Raw genomic sequence first — 20,086 nt, 5'->3', positions numbered from 1 at the left:
AGGGGGTACTAGAATTGTATGGATAGAGAGGTGGAGAGAGGGGTTACTAGAGTCTTTATGGATAGAGGGGTAGAGAGAGGGGTTACTTGAGTATTTATGGATAGAGGGGTAGAGAGAGGGGTTACTAGAGTCTTAATGGATAGAGGGGTGGAGAGAGGGGGTACTAGAGTCTTCATGGATAGAGGGGTGGAGAGAGGGGTTACTAGAGTCTTTATGGATAGAGAGGTGGAGAGAGGGGTTACTAGAGTATTTATGGATAGATGGGTGGAGAGAGGGGTTCCTAGAGTTGTCATGGATAGAGGGGTGGAGAGAGAGAGTCTTTGTGGATAAAGGGGTGGAGAGAGGGGGTACTAGAATCTTTATGGATAGAGGGGTGGAGAGAGGGGTTACTAGAGTATTTATGGATAGAGGGGTGGAGAGAGGGGTTACTAGAGTCTTTATGGATAGAGGAGTGGGGAGAGGGGGGTACTAGAGTATTTATGGATAAAGGGGTGGAGAGAGGGGGTACTAGAGTCGTATGGATAGAGGGGTGGAAAGAGGGGGTACTAGAGTCTTATGGATAGAGAGGTGGAGAGAGGGGGTACTAGAGTCTTTATGGATAGAGGGGTGGAGAGAGGGGTACTAGAGTCTTTATGGATAGAGAGGTGGAGAGAGGGTACTAGAGTCTTTGTGGATAGAGGGGTGGAGAGGGGTTACTAGAGTCTTTATGGATAGAGGGGTAGAGAGAGGGGTTACTAGAGTCTTATGGATAGAGGGGTAGAGAGAGGGGGTACTAGAGTCTTTATGAATAGAGGGGTGGAGAGAGGGGTTACTAGAGTCTTATGGATAGGGGGGTAGAGAGAAGGGTTACTAGAGTCTTTATGGATAGAGGGGTGGAGAGAGGGGGTACTAGAGTCTTTATGGATAGAGGGGTGGAGAGAGGGGTTACTAGAGTCGTATTGATAGAGGAGTGGAGAGAGGGGGTACTAGAATTGTATGGATAGAGGGGTGGAGAGAGGGGGTACTAGAGTCGTATGGATAGAGGGGTGGAGAGAGGGGGTACTAGAGTCTAATGGATAGAGAGGTGGAGAGAGGGGGTACTAGAGTCTTTATGGATAGAGGGGTGGAGAGAGGGGGTACTAGAGTCTTTATGGATAGAGGGGTGGAGAGAGGGGTTACTAGAGTATTTATGGATAGAGGGGTGGAGAGAGGGTACTAGAGTCTTTGTGGATAGAGGGGTGGAGAGAGGGGTTACTAGAGTCTTTATGGATAGAGGGGTAGAGAGAGGGGGTACTAGAGTCTTTATGGATAGAGGGGTGGAGAGAGGGGGTACTAGAGTCTTTATGGATAAAGGGGTGGAGAGAGGGGGTACTAGAGTCTTTATGGATAGAGGGGTGGAGAGAGGGGTTACTTGTGTATTTATGGATAGAGGGGTAGAGAGAGGGGTTACTAGAGTATTTATGGATAGATGGGTGGAGAGAGGGGGTACTAGAGTTGTCATGGATAGAGGGGTGGAGAGAGGGGGTACTAGAATCTTCATGGATAGAGGGGTGGAGAGAGGGGTTACTAGAGTTTTTATGGATAGAGAGGTGGAGAGAGGGGTTACTAGAGTATTTATGGATAGATGGGTGGAGAGAGGGGGTACTAGAGTTGTCATGGATAGAGGGGTGGAGAGAGGGGGTACTAGAGTCTTTATGGATAGAGGGGTAGAGAGAAGGGGTACTAGAGTCTTTATGGATAGAGGGGTGGAGAGAGGGTACTAGAGTCTTTGTGGATAGAGGGGTGGAGAGGGGTTACTAGAGTCTTTATGGATAGAGGGGTAGAGAGAGGGGTTACTAGAGTCTTATGGATAGAGGGGTAGAGAGAGGGGGTACTAGAGTCTTTATGAATAGAGGGGTGGAGAGAGGGGTTACTAGAGTCTTATGGATAGGGGGGTAGAGAGAAGGGTTACTAGAGTCTTTACGGATAGAGGGGTGGAGAGAGGGGGTACTAGAGTCTTTATGGATAGAGGGGTGGAGAGAGGGGTTACTAGAGTCGTATTGATAGAGGAGTGGAGAGAGGGGGTAATAGAATTGTATGGATAGAGGGGTGGAGAGAGGGGTACTAGAGTCGTATGGATAGAGGGGTAGAGAGAGGGGGTACTAGAGTCTTTATGAATAGAGGGGTGGAGAGAGGGGTTACTAGAGTCTTATGGATAGAGGGGTGGAGAGAGGGGGTACTAGAGTCTTTATGGATAGAGGGGTAGAGAGAGGGGTTACTAGAGTATTTATGGATAGAGGGGTGGAGAGAGGGTACTAGAGTCTTTGTGGATAGAGGGGTGGAGAGAGGGGTTACTAGAGTCTTTATGGATAGAGGGGTAGAGAGAGGGGGTACTAGAGTCTTTATGGATAGAGGGGTGGAGAGAGGGGGTACTAGAGTCTTTATGGATAAAGGGGTGGAGAGAGGGGGTACTAGAGTCTTTATGGATAGAGGGGTGGAGAGAGGGGTTACTTGTGTATTTATGGATAGAGGGGTAGAGAGAGGGGTTACTAGAGTCTTAATGGATAGAGGGGTGGAGAGAGGGGGTACTAGAGTCTTCATGGATAGAGGGGTGGAGAGAGGGGTTACTAGAGTCTTTATGGATAGAGAGGTGGAGAGAGGGGTTACTAGAGTATTTATGGATAGATGGGTGGAGAGAGGGGGTACTAGAGTTGTCATGGATAGAGGGGTGGAGAGAGGGGGTACTAGAGTCTTTATGGATAAAGGGGTGGAGAGAGGGGGTACTAGAGTCGTATGGATAGAGGGGTGGAGAGAGGGGGTACTAGAATTGTATGGATAGAGAGGTGGAGAGAGGGGTTACTAGAGTCTTTATGGATAGAGGGGTAGAGAGAGGGGTTACTTGAGTATTTATGGATAGAGGGGTAGAGAGAGGGGTTACTAGAGTCTTAATGGATAGAGGGGTGGAGAGAGGGGGTACTAGAGTCTTCATGGATAGAGGGGTGGAGAGAGGGGTTACTAGAGTCTTTATGGATAGAGAGGTGGAGAGAGGGGTTACTAGAGTATTTATGGATAGATGGGTGGAGAGAGGGGTTCCTAGAGTTGTCATGGATAGAGGGGTGGAGAGAGAGAGTCTTTGTGGATAAAGGGGTGGAGAGAGGGGGTACTAGAATCTTTATGGATAGAGGGGTGGAGAGAGGGGTTACTAGAGTATTTATGGATAGAGGGGTGGAGAGAGGGGTTACTAGAGTCTTTATGGATAGAGGAGTGGGGAGAGGGGGGTACTAGAGTATTTATGGATAAAGGGGTGGAGAGAGGGGGTACTAGAGTCGTATGGATAGAGGGGTGGAAAGAGGGGGTACTAGAGTCTTATGGATAGAGAGGTGGAGAGAGGGGGTACTAGAGTCTTTATGGATAGAGGGGTGGAGAGAGGGGTACTAGAGTCTTTATGGATAGAGAGGTGGAGAGAGGGTACTAGAGTCTTTGTGGATAGAGGGGTGGAGAGGGGTTACTAGAGTCTTTATGGATAGAGGGGTAGAGAGAGGGGTTACTAGAGTCTTATGGATAGAGGGGTAGAGAGAGGGGGTACTAGAGTCTTTATGAATAGAGGGGTGGAGAGAGGGGTTACTAGAGTCTTATGGATAGGGGGGTAGAGAGAAGGGTTACTAGAGTCTTTATGGATAGAGGGGTGGAGAGAGGGGGTACTAGAGTCTTTATGGATAGAGGGGTGGAGAGAGGGGTTACTAGAGTCGTATTGATAGAGGAGTGGAGAGAGGGGGTACTAGAATTGTATGGATAGAGGGGTGGAGAGAGGGGGTACTAGAGTCGTATGGATAGAGGGGTGGAGAGAGGGGGTACTAGAGTCTAATGGATAGAGAGGTGGAGAGAGGGGGTACTAGAGTCTTTATGGATAGAGGGGTGGAGAGAGGGGGTACTAGAGTCTTTATGGATAGAGGGGTGGAGAGAGGGGTTACTAGAGTATTTATGGATAGAGGGGTGGAGAGAGGGTACTAGAGTCTTTGTGGATAGAGGGGTGGAGAGAGGGGTTACTAGAGTCTTTATGGATAGAGGGGTAGAGAGAGGGGGTACTAGAGTCTTTATGGATAGAGGGGTGGAGAGAGGGGGTACTAGAGTCTTTATGGATAAAGGGGTGGAGAGAGGGGGTACTAGAGTCTTTATGGATAGAGGGGTGGAGAGAGGGGTTACTTGTGTATTTATGGATAGAGGGGTAGAGAGAGGGGTTACTAGAGTCTTAATGGATAGAGGGGTGGAGAGAGGGGGTACTAGAATCTTCATGGATAGAGGGGTGGAGAGAGAGGTTACTAGAGTTTTTATGGATAGAGAGGTGGAGAGAGGGGTTACTAGAGTATTTATGGATAGATGGGTGGAGAGAGGGGGTACTAGAGTTGTCATGGATAGAGGGGTGGAGAGAGGGGGTACTAGAGTCTTTATGGATAGAGGGGTAGAGAGAAGGGGTACTAGAGTCTTTATGGATAGAGGGGTGGAGAGAGGGTACTAGAGTCTTTGTGGATAGAGGGGTGGAGAGGGGTTACTAGAGTCTTTATGGATAGAGGGGTAGAGAGAGGGGTTACTAGAGTCTTATGGATAGAGGGGTAGAGAGAGGGGGTACTAGAGTCTTTATGAATAGAGGGGTGGAGAGAGGGGTTACTAGAGTCTTATGGATAGGGGGGTAGAGAGAAGGGTTACTAGAGTCTTTACGGATAGAGGGGTGGAGAGAGGGGGTACTAGAGTCTTTATGGATAGAGGGGTGGAGAGAGGGGTTACTAGAGTCGTATTGATAGAGGAGTGGAGAGAGGGGGTAATAGAATTGTATGGATAGAGGGGTGGAGAGAGGGGTACTAGAGTCGTATGGATAGAGGGGTAGAGAGAGGGGGTACTAGAGTCTTTATGAATAGAGGGGTGGAGAGAGGGGTTACTAGAGTCTTATGGATAGAGGGGTGGAGAGAGGGGGTACTAGAGTCTTTATGGGTAGAGGGGTAGAGAGAGGGGTTACTAGAGTATTTATGGATAGAGGGGTGGAGAGAGGGTACTAGAGTCTTTGTGGATAGAGGGGTGGAGAGAGGGGTTACTAGAGTCTTTATGGATAGAGGGGTAGAGAGAGGGGGTACTAGAGTCTTTATGGATAGAGGGGTGGAGAGAGGGGGTACTAGAGTCTTTATGGATAAAGGGGTGGAGAGAGGGGGTACTAGAGTCTTTATGGATAGAGGGGTGGAGAGAGGGGTTACTTGTGTATTTATGGATAGAGGGGTAGAGAGAGGGGTTACTAGAGTCTTAATGGATAGAGGGGTGGAGAGAGGGGGTACTAGAGTCTTCATGGATAGAGGGGTGGAGAGAGGGGTTACTAGAGTCTTTATGGATAGAGAGGTGGAGAGAGGGGTTACTAGAGTATTTATGGATAGATGGGTGGAGAGAGGGGGTACTAGAGTTGTCATGGATAGAGGGGTGGAGAGAGGGGGTACTAGAGTCTTTATGGATAGAGGGGTAGAGAGAGGGGGTACTAGAGTCTTTATGGATAGAGGGGTGGAGAGAGGGGTTACTAGAGTCTTTATGGATCGAGGGGTAGAGAGAGGGGTTACTAGAGTCTTTATGGATAGAGGGGTGGAGAGAGGGGTTACTAGAGTCTTATGGATAGAGGGGTAGAGAGAAGGGTTACTAGAGTCTTTATGGATAGAGGGGTAGAGAGAGGGGGTACTAGAGTCTTTATGAATAGAGGGGTGGAGAGAGGGGTTACTAGAGTCTTATGGATAGAGGGGTGGAGAGAGGGGTTACTAGAGTCGTATTGATAGAGGAGTGGAGAGAGGGGGTACTAGAATTGTATGGATAGAGGGGTGGAGAGAGGGGGTACTAGAGTCGTATGGATAGAGGGGTGTAGAGAGAGGGGGTACTAGAGTCTAATGGATAGAGAGGTGGAGAGAGGGGGTACTAGAGTCTTTATGGATAGAGGGGTGGAGAGAGGGGGTACTAGAGTCTTTATGGATAGAGGGGTGGAGAGAGGGGTTACTAGAGTATTTATGGATAGAGGGGTGGAGAGAGGGTACTAGAGTCTTTGTGGATAGAGGGGTGGAGAGAGGGGTTACTAGAGTCTTTATGGATAGAGGGGTAGAGAGAGGGGGTACTAGAGTCTTTATGGATAGAGGGGTGGAGAGAGGGGGTACTAGAGTCGTATTGATAGAGGAGTGGAGAGAGGGGGTACTAGAATCTTCATGGATAGAGGGGTGGAGAGAGGAGTTACTAGAGTTTTTATGGATAGAGAGGTGGAGAGAGGGGTTACTAGAGTATTTATGGATAGATGGGTGGAGAGAGGGGGTACTAGAGTTGTCATGGATAGAGGGGTGGAGAGAGGGGGTACTAGAGTCTTTATGGATAGAGGGGTAGAGAGAAGGGGTACTAGAGTCTTTATGGATAGAGGGGTGGAGAGAGGGTACTAGAGTCTTTGTGGATAGAGGGGTGGAGAGGGGTTACTAGAGTCTTTATGGATAGAGGGGTAGAGAGAGGGGTTACTAGAGTCTTATGGATAGAGGGGTAGAGAGAGGGGGTACTAGAGTCTTTATGAATAGAGGGGTGGAGAGAGGGGTTACTAGAGTCTTATGGATAGGGGGGTAGAGAGAAGGGTTACTAGAGTCTTTACGGATAGAGGGGTGGAGAGAGGGGGTACTAGAGTCTTTATGGATAGAGGGGTGGAGAGAGGGGTTACTAGAGTCGTATTGATAGAGGAGTGGAGAGAGGGGGTAATAGAATTGTATGGATAGAGGGGTGGAGAGAGGGGTACTAGAGTCGTATGGATAGAGGGGTAGAGAGAGGGGGTACTAGAGTCTTTATGAATAGAGGGGTGGAGAGAGGGGTTACTAGAGTCTTATGGATAGAGGGGTGGAGAGAGGGGGTACTAGAGTCTTTATGGGTAGAGGGGTAGAGAGAGGGGTTACTAGAGTATTTATGGATAGAGGGGTGGAGAGAGGGTACTAGAGTCTTTGTGGATAGAGGGGTGGAGAGAGGGGTTACTAGAGTCTTTATGGATAGAGGGGTAGAGAGAGGGGGTACTAGAGTCTTTATGGATAGAGGGGTGGAGAGAGGGGGTACTAGAGTCTTTATGGATAAAGGGGTGGAGAGAGGGGGTACTAGAGTCTTTATGGATAGAGGGGTGGAGAGAGGGGTTACTTGTGTATTTATGGATAGAGGGGTAGAGAGAGGGGTTACTAGAGTCTTAATGGATAGAGGGGTGGAGAGAGGGGGTACTAGAGTCTTCATGGATAGAGGGGTGGAGAGAGGGGTTACTAGAGTCTTTATGGATAGAGAGGTGGAGAGAGGGGTTACTAGAGTATTTATGGATAGATGGGTGGAGAGAGGGGGTACTAGAGTTGTCATGGATAGAGGGGTGGAGAGAGGGGGTACTAGAGTCTTTATGGATAGAGGGGTAGAGAGAGGGGGTACTAGAGTCTTTATGGATAGAGGGGTGGAGAGAGGGGTTACTAGAGTCTTTATGGATCGAGGGGTAGAGAGAGGGGTTACTAGAGTCTTTATGGATAGAGGGGTGGAGAGAGGGGTTACTAGAGTCTTATGGATAGAGGGGTAGAGAGAAGGGTTACTAGAGTCTTTATGGATAGAGGGGTAGAGAGAGGGGGTACTAGAGTCTTTATGAATAGAGGGGTGGAGAGAGGGGTTACTAGAGTCTTATGGATAGAGGGGTGGAGAGAGGGGTTACTAGAGTCGTATTGATAGAGGAGTGGAGAGAGGGGGTACTAGAATTGTATGGATAGAGGGGTGGAGAGAGGGGGTACTAGAGTCGTATGGATAGAGGGGTGTAGAGAGAGGGGGTACTAGAGTCTAATGGATAGAGAGGTGGAGAGAGGGGGTACTAGAGTCTTTATGGATAGAGGGGTGGAGAGAGGGGGTACTAGAGTCTTTATGGATAGAGGGGTGGAGAGAGGGGTTACTAGAGTATTTATGGATAGAGGGGTGGAGAGAGGGTACTAGAGTCTTTGTGGATAGAGGGGTGGAGAGAGGGGTTACTAGAGTCTTTATGGATAGAGGGGTAGAGAGAGGGGGTACTAGAGTCTTTATGGATAGAGGGGTGGAGAGAGGGGGTACTAGAGTCTTTATGGATAAAGGGGTGGAGAGAGGGGGTACTAGAGTCTTTATGGATAGAGGGGTGGAGAGAGGGGTTACTTGTGTATTTATGGATAGAGGGGTAGAGAGAGGGGTTACTAGAGTCTTAATGGATAGAGGGGTGGAGAGAGGGGGTACTAGAATCTTCATGGATAGAGGGGTGGAGAGAGGGGTTACTAGAGTTTTTATGGATAGAGAGGTGGAGAGAGGGGTTACTAGAGTATTTATGGATAGATGGGTGGAGAGAGGGGGTACTAGAGTTGTCATGGATAGAGGGGTGGAGAGAGGGGGTACTAGAGTCTTTATGGATAGAGGGGTAGAGAGAAGGGGTACTAGAGTCTTTATGGATAGAGGGGTGGAGAGAGGGTACTAGAGTCTTTGTGGATAGAGGGGTGGAGAGGGGTTACTAGAGTCTTTATGGATAGAGGGGTAGAGAGAGGGGTTACTAGAGTCTTATGGATAGAGGGGTAGAGAGAGGGGGTACTAGAGTCTTTATGAATAGAGGGGTGGAGAGAGGGGTTACTAGAGTCTTATGGATAGGGGGGTAGAGAGAAGGGTTACTAGAGTCTTTACGGATAGAGGGGTGGAGAGAGGGGGTACTAGAGTCTTTATGGATAGAGGGGTGGAGAGAGGGGTTACTAGAGTCGTATTGATAGAGGAGTGGAGAGAGGGGGTAATAGAATTGTATGGATAGAGGGGTGGAGAGAGGGGTACTAGAGTCGTATGGATAGAGGGGTAGAGAGAGGGGGTACTAGAGTCTTTATGAATAGAGGGGTGGAGAGAGGGGTTACTAGAGTCTTATGGATAGAGGGGTGGAGAGAGGGGGTACTAGAGTCTTTATGGATAGAGGGGTAGAGAGAGGGGTTACTAGAGTATTTATGGATAGAGGGGTGGAGAGAGGGTACTAGAGTCTTTGTGGATAGAGGGGTGGAGAGAGGGGTTACTAGAGTCTTTATGGATAGAGGGGTAGAGAGAGGGGGTACTAGAGTCTTTATGGATAGAGGGGTGGAGAGAGGGGGTACTAGAGTCTTTATGGATAAAGGGGTGGAGAGAGGGGGTACTAGAGTCTTTATGGATAGAGGGGTGGAGAGAGGGGTTACTTGTGTATTTATGGATAGAGGGGTAGAGAGAGGGCTTACTAGAGTCTTAATGGATAGAGGGGTGGAGAGAGGGGGTACTAGAGTCTTCATGGATAGAGGGGTGGAGAGAGGGGTTACTAGAGTCTTTATGGATAGAGAGGTGGAGAGAGGGGTTACTAGAGTATTTATGGATAGATGGGTGGAGAGAGGGGGTACTAGAGTTGTCATGGATAGAGGGGTGGAGAGAGGGGGTACTAGAGTCTTTATGGATAGAGGGGTAGAGAGAGGGGTTACTAGAGTCTTTATGGATCGAGGGGTAGAGAGAGGGGTTACTAGAGTCTTTATGGATAGAGGGGTGGAGAGAGGGGTTACTAGAGTCTTTATGGATAGAGAGGTGGAGAGAGGGGTTACTAGAGTATTTATGGATAGATGGGTGGAGAGAGGGGTTACTTGTGTATTTATGGATAGAGGGGTAGAGAGAGGGGTTACTAGAGTCTTAATGGATAGAGGGGTGGAGAGAGGGGGTACTAGAGTCTTCATGGATAGAGGGGTGGAGAGAGGGGTTACTAGAGTCTTTATGGATAGAGAGGTGGAGAGAGGGGTTACTAGAGTATTTATGGATAGATGGGTGGAGAGAGGGGGTACTAGAGTTGTCATGGATAGAGGGGTGGAGAGAGGGGGTACTAGAGTCTTTATGGATAGAGGGGTAGAGAGAGGGGGTACTAGAGTCTTTATGGATAGAGGGGTGGAGAGAGGGGTTACTAGAGTCTTTATGGATCGAGGGGTAGAGAGAGGGGTTACTAGAGTCTTTATGGATAGAGGGGTGGAGAGAGGGGTTACTAGAGTCTTATGGATAGAGGGGTAGAGAGAAGGGTTACTAGAGTCTTTATGGATAGAGGGGTAGAGAGAGGGGGTACTAGAGTCTTTATGAATAGAGGGGTGGAGAGAGGGGTTACTAGAGTCTTATGGATAGAGGGGTGGAGAGAGGGGTTACTAGAGTCGTATTGATAGAGAGGTGGAGAGAGGGGTTACTAGAGTATTTATGGATAGATGGGTGGAGAGAGGGGTTACTTGTGTATTTATGGATAGAGGGGTAGAGAGAGGGGTTACTAGAGTCTTAATGGATAGAGGGGTGGAGAGAGGGGGTACTAGAGTCTTCATGGATAGAGGGGTGGAGAGAGGGGTTACTAGAGTCTTTATGGATAGAGAGGTGGAGAGAGGGGTTACTAGAGTATTTATGGATAGATGGGTGGAGAGAGGGGGTACTAGAGTTGTCATGGATAGAGGGGTGGAGAGGGGGTACTAGAGTCTTTATGGATAGAGGGGTAGAGAGAGGGGGTACTAGAGTCTTTATGGATAGAGGGGTGGAGAGAGGGGTTACTAGAGTCTTTATGGATCGAGGGGTAGAGAGAGGGGTTACTAGAGTCTTTATGGATAGAGGGGTGGAGAGAGGGGTTACTAGAGTCTTATGGATAGAGGGGTAGAGAGAAGGGTTACTAGAGTCTTTATGGATAGAGGGGTAGAGAGAGGGGGTACTAGAGTCTTTATGAATAGAGGGGTGGAGAGAGGGGTTACTAGAGTCTTATGGATAGAGGGGTGGAGAGAGGGGTTACTAGAGTCGTATTGATAGAGGAGTGGAGAGAGGGGGTACTAGAATTGTATGGATAGAGGGGTGGAGAGAGGGGGTACTAGAGTCGTATGGATAGAGGGGTGTAGAGAGAGGGGGTACTAGAGTCTAATGGATAGAGAGGTGGAGAGAGGGGGTACTAGAGTATTTATGGATAGAGGGGTAGAGAGAGGGGTTACTAGAGTATTTATGGATAGAGGGGTGGAGAGAGGGTACTAGAGTCTTTGTGGATAGAGGGGTGGAGAGAGGGGTTACTAGAGTCTTTATGGATTGAGGGGTAGAGAGAGGGGGTACTAGAGTCTTTATGGATAGAGGGGTGGAGAGAGGGGGTACTAGAGTCTTTATGGATAAAGGGGTGGAGAGAGGGGGTACTAGAGTCTTTATGGATAGAGGGGTGGAGAGAGGGGTTACTTGAGTATTTATGGATAGAGGGGTAGAGAGAGGGGTTACTAGAGTCTTTATGAATAGAGGGGTGGAGAGAGGGGTTACTAGAGTCTTATGGATAGAGGGATAGAGAGAAGGGTTACTAGAGTCTTTATGGATAGAGGGGTGGAGAGAGGGGGTACTAGAGTCTTTATGGATAGAGGGGTGGAGAGAGGGGGTACTAGAGTCTTTATGGATAGAGGGGTGGAGAGAGGGGTTACTTGAGTATTTATGGATAGAGGGGTAGAGAGAGGGGTTACTAGAGTCTTAATGGATAGAGGGGTGGAGAGAGGGGGTACTAGAGTCTTCATGGATAGAGGGGTGGAGAGAGGGGTTACTAGAGTCTTTATGGATAGAGAGGTGGAGAGAGGGGTTACTAGAGTATTTATGGATAGATGGGTGGAGAGAGGGGGTACTAGAGTAGTCATGGATAGAGGGGTGGAGAGAGGGGGTACTAGAGTCTTTATGGATAGAGGGGTAGAGAGAGGGGTTACTAGAGTCTTTATGAATAGAGGGGTGGGGAGAGGGGTTACTAGAGTCTTATGGATAGAGGGGTAGAGACAAGGGTTACTAGAGTCTTTATGGATAGAGGGGTGGAGAGAGGGGGTACTAGAGTCTTTATGGATAGAGGGGTGGAGAGAGGGGTTACTAGAGTCGTATTGATAGAGGAGTGGAGAGAGGGGGTACTAGAATTGTATGGATAGAGGGGTGGAGAGAGGGGGTACTAGAGTCTTTATGGATAGAGGGGTAGAGAGAGGGGTTACTAGAGTCTTTATGGATAGAGGGGTAGAGAGAGAAGGTACTAGAGTCTTTATGGATAGAGGGGTGGAGAGAGGGGGTACTAGAGTCTTTATGGATAGAGGGGTAGAGAGAGGGGGTACTAGAGTCTTTATGGATAGAGGGGTGGAGAGAGGGGTTACTAGAGTCGTATTGATAGAGGAGTGGAGAGAGGGGGTACTAGAATTGTATGGATAGAGGGGTGGAGAGAGGGGGTACTAGAGTCTTTATGGATAGAGGGGTAGAGAGAGGGGTTACTAGAGTCTTTATGGATAGAGGGGTAGAGAGAGAAGGTACTAGAGTCTTTATGGATAGAGGGGTGGAGAGAGGGGGTACTAGAGTCTTTATGGATAGAGGGGTAGAGAGAGGGATTACTAGAGTCTTTATGGATAGAGGGGTAGAGAGAGGGGTTACTAGAGTATTTATGGATAGAGGGTAGAGAGAGGGGTTACTAGAGTCTTTATGGATAGAGTGGTAGAGAGAGGATTTACCTGGGAGTAGTGAGAGTCTTTAGGGCTGGGAGTAGTCTTTAGAGAGAGTCTTTAGGGCTGGGAGTAGTGAGAGTTGGGGGGATAGTGCTTACAGACAGGGCCTACTAGCCACTTTAAAGCTGGAAGGGTATAGACACAGAGAGGGGTTACTGTCTACTCTCTAGCCTCTTTACGAATGGCAGCGGATGGGAACAGAGAAAGGGTCAAACCTCTTTAAGACTGAAAGTAGATAGAGAGTGTCTAAAGTCTAGCCTGTTAGTCTACAAATGTAAGGGTAGAAACGGTATCTAGTCTGTTGAAGGGAGTGGGAGAGGAAGGGTAGAAACGGTATCTAGTCTGATGAAGGGAGTGGGAGAGGAAGGGTAGAAACGGTATCTAGTCTGTTGAAGGGAGTGGGAGAGGAAGGGTAGAAACGGTATCTAGTCTGTTGAAGGGAGTGGGAGAGGAAGGGTAGAAACGGTATCTAGTCTGTTGAAGGGAGAGGAAGGGTAGAAACGGTATCTAGTCTGTTGAAGGGAGTGGGAGAGGACGGTAGAAACGGTATCTAGTCTGTTGAAGGGAGAGGAAGGGTAGAAACGGTATCTAGTCTGTTGAAGGGAGTGGGAGAGGAAGGGTAGAAACGGTATCTAGTCTGTTGAAGGGAGTGGAAGGGTAGAAACGGTATCTAGTCTGTTGAAGGGAGTGGGAGAGGAAGGGTAGAAACGGTATCTAGTCTGTTGAAGGGAGAGGACGGGTAGAAACGGTATCTAGTCTGTTGAAGGGAGTGGGAGAGGAAGGGTAGAAACGGTATCTAGTCTGTTGAAGGGAGAGGACGGGTAGAAACGGTATCTAGTCTGTTGAAGGGAGTGGGAGAGGAAGGGTAGAAACGGTATCTAGTCTGTTGAAGGGAGTGGGAGAGGAAGGGTAGAAACGGTATCTAGTCTGTTGAAGGGAGTGGGAGAGGAAGGGTAGAAACGGTATCTAGTCTGTTGAAGGGAGTGGGAGAGGAAGGGTAGAAACGGTATCTAGTCTGTTGAAGGGAGAGGACGGGTAGAAACGGTATCTAGTCTGTTGAAGGGAGTGGGAGAGGAAGGGTAGAAACGGTATCTAGTCTGTTGAAGGGAGTGGGAGAGGACGGGTAGAAACGGTATCTAGTCTGTTGAAGGGAGTGGGAGAGGAAGGGTAGAAACGGTATCTAGTCTGTTGAAGGGAGTGGGAGAGGACGGGTAGAAACGGTATCTAGTCTGTTGAAGGGAGTGGGAGAGGAAGGGTAGAAACGGTATCTAGTCTGTTGAAGGGAGTGGGAGAGGAAGGGTAGAAACGGTATCTAGTCTGTTGAAGGGAGTGGGAGAGGAAGGGTAGAAACGGTATCTAGTCTGTTGAAGGGAGTGGGAGAGGAAGGGTAGAAACGGTATCTAGTCTGTTGAAGGGAGTGGGAGAGGAAGGGTAGAAACGGTATCTAGTCTGTTGAAGGGAGTGGGAGAGGAAGGGTAGAAACGGTATCTAGTCTGTTGAAGGGAGTGGGAGAGGACGGGTAGAAACGGTATCTAGTCTGATGAAGAGAGTGGGAGAGGAAGGGTAGAAACGGTATCTAGTCTGATGAAGGGAGTGGGAGAGGAAGGGTAGAAACGGTATCTAGTCTGTTGAAGGGAGTGGGAGAGGAAGGGTAGAAACGGTATCTAGTCTGATGAAGGGAGTGGGAGAGGAAGGGTAGAAACGGTATCTAGTCTGTTGAAGGGAGTAGGAGAGGAAGGGTAGAAACGGTATCTAGTCTGATGAAGGGAGTGGGAGAGGAAGGGTAGAAACGGTATCTAGTCTGTTGAAAGGAGTGGGAGAGGAAGGGTAGAAACGGTATCTAGTCTGTTGAAGGGAGAGGAAGGGTAGAAACGGTATCTAGTCTGATGAAGGGAGTGGGAGAGGAAGGGTAGAAACGGTATCTAGTCTGATGAAGGGAGTGGGAGAGGAAGGGTAGAAATGGTATCTAGTCTGTTGAAAGGAGTGGGAGAGGAAGGGTAGAAACGGTATCTTGTCTGTTGAAGGGAGTGGGAGAGGAAGGGTAGAAATGGTATCTAGTCTGTTGAAGGGAGTGGGAGAGGAAGGGTAGAAACGGTATCTAGTCTGTTGAAGGGAGTGGAAGGGTAGAAACGGTATCTAGTCTGTTGAAGGGAGTGGGAGAGGAAGGGTAGAAACGGTATCTAGTCTGTTGAAGGGAGAGGAAGGGTAGAAACGGTATCTAGTCTGTTGAAGGGAGTGGGAGAGGAAGGGTAGAAACGGTATCTAGTCTGTTGAAGGGAGTGGGAGAGGAAGGGTAGAAACGGTATCTAGTCTGTTGAAGGGAGTGGAAGGGTAGAAACGGTATCTAGTCTGTTGAAGGGAGTGGAAGGGTAGAAACGGTATCTAGTCTGTTGAAGGGAGTGGAAGGGTAGAAACGGTATCTAGTCTGTTGAAAGGAGTGGGAGAGGAAGGGTAGAAACGGTATCTAGTCTGTTGAAGGGAGAGGAAGGGTAGAAACGGTATCTAGTCTGATGAAGGGAGTGGGAGAGGAAGGGTAGAAACGGTATCTAGTCTGATGAAGGGAGTGGGAGAGGAAGGGTAGAAATGGTATCTAGTCTGTTGAAAGGAGTGGGAGAGGAAGGGTAGAAACGGTATCTTGTCTGTTGAAGGGAGTGGGAGAGGAAGGGTAGAAATGGTATCTAGTCTGTTGAAGGGAGTGGGAGAGGAAGGGTAGAAACGGTATCTAGTCTGTTGAAGGGAGTGGAAGGGTAGAAACGGTATCTAGTCTGTTGAAGGGAGTGGGAGAGGAAGGGTAGAAACGGTATCTAGTCTGTTGAAGGGAGAGGAAGGGTAGAAACGGTATCTAGTCTGTTGAAGGGAGTGGGAGAGGAAGGGTAGAAACGGTATCTAGTCTGTTGAAGGGAGTGGGAGAGGAAGGGTAGAAACGGTATCTAGTCTGTTGAAGGGAGTGGAAGGGTAGAAACGGTATCTAGTCTGTTGAAGGGAGTGGAAGGGTAGAAACGGTATCTAGTCTGTTGAAGGGAGTGGGAGAGGAAGGGTAGAAACGGTATCTAGTCTGTTGAAGGGAGTGGGAGAGGAAGGGTAGAAACGGTATCTAGTCTGTTGAAGGGAGTGGGAGAGGAAGGGTAGAAACGGTATCTAGTCTGTTGAAGGGAGTGGGAGAGGAAGGGTAGAAACGGTATCTAGTCTGTTGAAGGGAGTGGGAGAGGACGGGGATGGCAGAGAGCTGGGAGCTGAGAGGGCAAAGCCTGTGTGCTGAGAGCCAGATGACACAGAGATCCTCCTGACGCCACTCAGCCAAAACCAAGTTCCCACAGTGCCAAGCCCAGACACAAACACACACACACACACACACACACACACACACACACACACACACACACACACACACACACACACACACACACACACACACACACACACACACACGCCGAGCCATGTGAACGCATGAGAGAGGGATTTATTTAATATGCTTAGTTGCTCGTCTGGGAAATGGGAATGAAACATTAACTAAGATATTAAACCACTTTAGCCTCTGACTGAGGGTTATTTCAGTACATTGACGTATGTAGAGCCCGTGTTGTTATCAGTCTGGAACCATGTCATCCAGTACTGTCTAGATACCAGACCAGGGTTTAAATACTATTTGATATCTTTCAAATGCTTTGAGCGTTCGCTTAGCCTGTGTCAGGTAGGTGGGGTTTGTAATCTTTAGACTTTTCTATTGGTTTCATGGCAACAGGCAAGCTCAATCAAGCATAGATATAGTATTTGAAATGATTTTACATCGTTTTTTAACCCAGGTCTGCTAGCTACATGTCATTACCGCTGGGAAAGGAAACAGGAGTTTACTGAAGAACCCAGCCTTCAATCAATTTGTTAAACCCCTCATTTCATTCAAATCTGCTTCCATAACTCTGAATTATGTGTGACACTTGTAGTAGTCTGTTCAAGCTCAAGCTAAACAAAGGCATGTTTGTTATCGTCAGATGGGAATTTTAAGGACAACCTCGAAATTACATTTTTGTGTGTGTGTACGTATCTATCTCCCTGTTTGTGTGTGTGTGTGTGTGTGTGTGTGTGTGTGTGTGTGTGTGTGTGTGTGTGTGTGTGTGTGTGTGTGTGTGTGTGTCCCTGAAATAACGTGAATCACTGACGTAAACATTTGCTAGTTTATTGGTTTATCATCCATGATTGGAGCCTGGCAGATACCTGCTGCTAAGACTGATAGATACCTACTGCTAAGACTGATAGATACCTGCTGCTAAGACTGATAGATACCTACTGCTAAGACTGACAGATACCTGCTGCTAAGACTGGCAGATACCTGCTGCTAAGACTGACAGATACCTGCTGCTAAGACTGATAGATACCTACTGCTAAGACTGATAGATACCTGCTGCTAAGACTGATAGATACCTACTGCTAAGACTGATAGATACCTACTGCTAAAACTGATAGATACCTACTGCTAAGACTGATAGATACCTGCTGCTAAGACTGATAGATACCTACTGCTAAGACTGATAGATACCTACTGCTAAGACTGATAGATACCTACTGCTAAGACTGACAGATACCTACTGCTAAGACTGATAGATACCTGCTGCTAAGACTGATAGATACCTACTGCTAAGACTGATAGATACCTACTGCTAAGACTGATAGATACCTACTGCTAAGACTGATAGATACCTGCTGCTAAGACTGATAGATACCTACTGCTAAGACTGATAGATACCTGCTGCTAAGACTGATAGATACCTACTGCTAAGACTGACAGATACCTGCTGCTAAGACTGACAGATACCTACTGCTAAGACTGATAGATACCTACTGCTAAGACTGATAGATACCTACTGCTAAGACTGATAGATACCTGCTGCTAAGACTGATAGATACCTGCTGCTGAGACTGATAGATACCTGCTGCTAAGACTGATAGATACCTACTGCTAAGACTGATAGATACCTACTGCTAAGACTGATAGATACCTACTGCTAAGACTGATAGATACCTGCTGCTAAGACTGATAGATACCTACTGCTAAGACTGATAGATACCTACTGCTAAGACTGATAGATACCTACTGCTAAGACTGATAGATACCTGCTGCTAAGACTGATAGATACCTACTGCTAAGACTGATAGATACCTACTGCTAAGACTGACAGATACCTACTGCTAAGACTGGCAGATACCTACTGCTAAGACTGATACATACCTACTGTTAAGACTGGCAGATACCTGCTGCTAAGACTGATAGATACATACTGATAAGACTGACAGATACCTGCTGCTAAGACTGGCAGATACCTGCTGCTAAGACTGGCAGATACCTGCTGCTAAGACTGGCAGATACCTGCTGCTAAGACTGGCAGATACCTGCTGCTAAGACTGACAGATACCTGCTGCTAAGACTGATAGATACCTACTGCTAAGACTGATAGATACCTGCTGCTAAGACTGACAGATACCTACTGCTAAGACAGATAGATACCTGCTGCTAAGACTGATAGATACCTACTGCTAAGACTGACAGATACCTGCTGCTAAGACTGACAGATACCTACTGCTAAGACTGATAGATAACTACTGCTAAGACTGATAGATACCTACTGCTAAGACTGATAGATACCTGCTGCTAAGACTGATAGATACCTACTGCTAAGACTGATAGATACCTACTGCTAAGACTGATAGATACCTACTGCTAAGACTGACAGATACCTACTGCTAAGACTGGCAGATACCTACTGCTAAGACTGATAGATACCTGCTGCTAAGACTGGCAGATACCTGCTGCTAAGACTGATAGATACCTACTGATAAGACTGACAGATACCTGCTGCTAAGACTGGCAGATACCTGCTGCTAAGACTGGCAGATACCTGCTGCTAAGACTGGCAGATACCTGCTGCTAAGACTGACAGATACCTGCTGCTAAGACTGATAGATACCTACTGCTAAGACTGATAGATACCTGCTGCTAAGACTGACGGATACCTACTGCTAATACTGATAGATACCTGCTGCTAAGACTGACAGATACCTGCTGCTAAGACTGATAGATACCTGCTGCTAAGACTGGCAGATACCTGCTGCTAAGACTGATAGATACCTGCTGCTAAGACTGACAGATACCTACTGCTAAGACTGATAGATACCTGCTGCTAAGACTGACAGATACCTACTGCTAAGACTGATAGATACCTGCTGCTAAGACTGACAGATACCTACTGCTAAGACTGATAGATACCTGCTGCTAAGACTGACAGATACCTACTGCTAAGACTGATAGATACCTACTGCTAAGACTGATAGATACCTGCTGCTAAGACTGACAGATACCTACTGCTAAGACTGATAGATAACTACTGCTAAGACTGATAGATACCTACTGCTAAGACTGATAGATACCTGCTGCTAAGACTGATAGATACCTACTGCTAAGACTGATAGATACCTACTGCTAAGACTGACAGATACCTACTGCTAAGACTGGCAGATACCTACTGCTAAGACTGATAGATACCTACTGCTAAGACTGGCAGATACCTGCTGCTAAGACTGACAGATACCTGCTGCTAAGACTGACAGATACCTGCTGCTAAGACCGGCAGATACCTGCTGCTAAGACTGACAGATACCTGCTGCTAAGACCGGCAGATACCTGCTGCTAAGACTGATAGATACCTGCTGCTAAGACTGGCAGGGGCAGGAGGGTGGAGACACACACATAAGCCACACTCCAGTGGCCTGCCGATTACAGCGAGGTGACGGGGGCCAGGCCATTATGTCAGTACCCAGCAATTAATGCCGAGGGGGCAGGAGCAGGGTAAGGATAGGGGCAGGGGGAAGGCAGTGCAAGCAGGGCCTCACATTTTAAAAATGAATTGGTAGCACTGGTGCTCCTAACTTCTAAAGTTAGGAGTACAACATAACATTCAGGCACCAACACCAGAATATATTATTTTATCAATATAGCCACTACTGGGCCTGTATGTATTTTAGCTACTTCTGTTGTGCTCTAGAAACTCATATGCAACCCTGTAAATATATTTGTTTAATATAAAAAGCTGAACATTTTATACAAATATCTGTCATTAAAATTACAAAGTCATTTTCTGCATTGTGTAAAAGCACTATTTTCCTTTTGAGATTACATAACTGCTAAATGACTAAAATCTAAATGTAATTGTATTGAAAATTGTATAGTGTCTCTTTAAGAACATTGTTTGATGACATGCCAGAGATCTGTCATTCATTCATCACTCTGATGATTGATCTCCTGAAGAAGTTCTCCCTTTCCCTTTATTTCTGTGTCCCAACATGCTTGGATTAAGCCTACGGGCATACTTACCAGGCTGTTAGCTAGCTATGCTACGCTACATTTACGTCATTTAACAGACGCTCTTATCCAGAGCGACTTACAGTAGTGAATGCATACATTTCATACATTTTTTCCTCCGTACTGGTCCCCCGTGGGAATCGAACCCACAACCCTGGCGTTGCAAACACCATGCTCTACCAACTGAGCCACACGGGACCATAGTCTATATGACTATGGTCAACAGTAGTCCACTACAGGGGTGTTCTGAACAGAACTATACATT

General features: G+C 47.5%; 1 long non-coding RNA gene and 1 other non-coding gene across 3 annotated transcripts in view; both read right to left on the bottom strand.

The window, feature by feature from the left end:
* Positions 1-20,086, bottom strand: part of LOC106606484 (cAMP-dependent protein kinase type I-beta regulatory subunit) — a 228,044-nt gene that overhangs the window by 159,786 nt on the left and 48,172 nt on the right. The window lies entirely within an intron of this gene.
* On the bottom strand, positions 19,946-20,021 carry trnaa-ugc (transfer RNA alanine (anticodon UGC)). Its single transcript has one exon. It is a non-coding gene; the product is annotated as a tRNA-Ala (tRNA).

The sequence above is a fragment of the Salmo salar genome, chromosome 06 (assembly GCF_965601325.2).
Source record: "Salmo salar chromosome 06, fSalSal1, whole genome shotgun sequence".
Lineage (NCBI taxonomy): Eukaryota > Metazoa > Chordata > Actinopteri > Salmoniformes > Salmonidae > Salmo > Salmo salar.
This window is presented reverse-complemented; position numbering and strand designations above follow the sequence as displayed.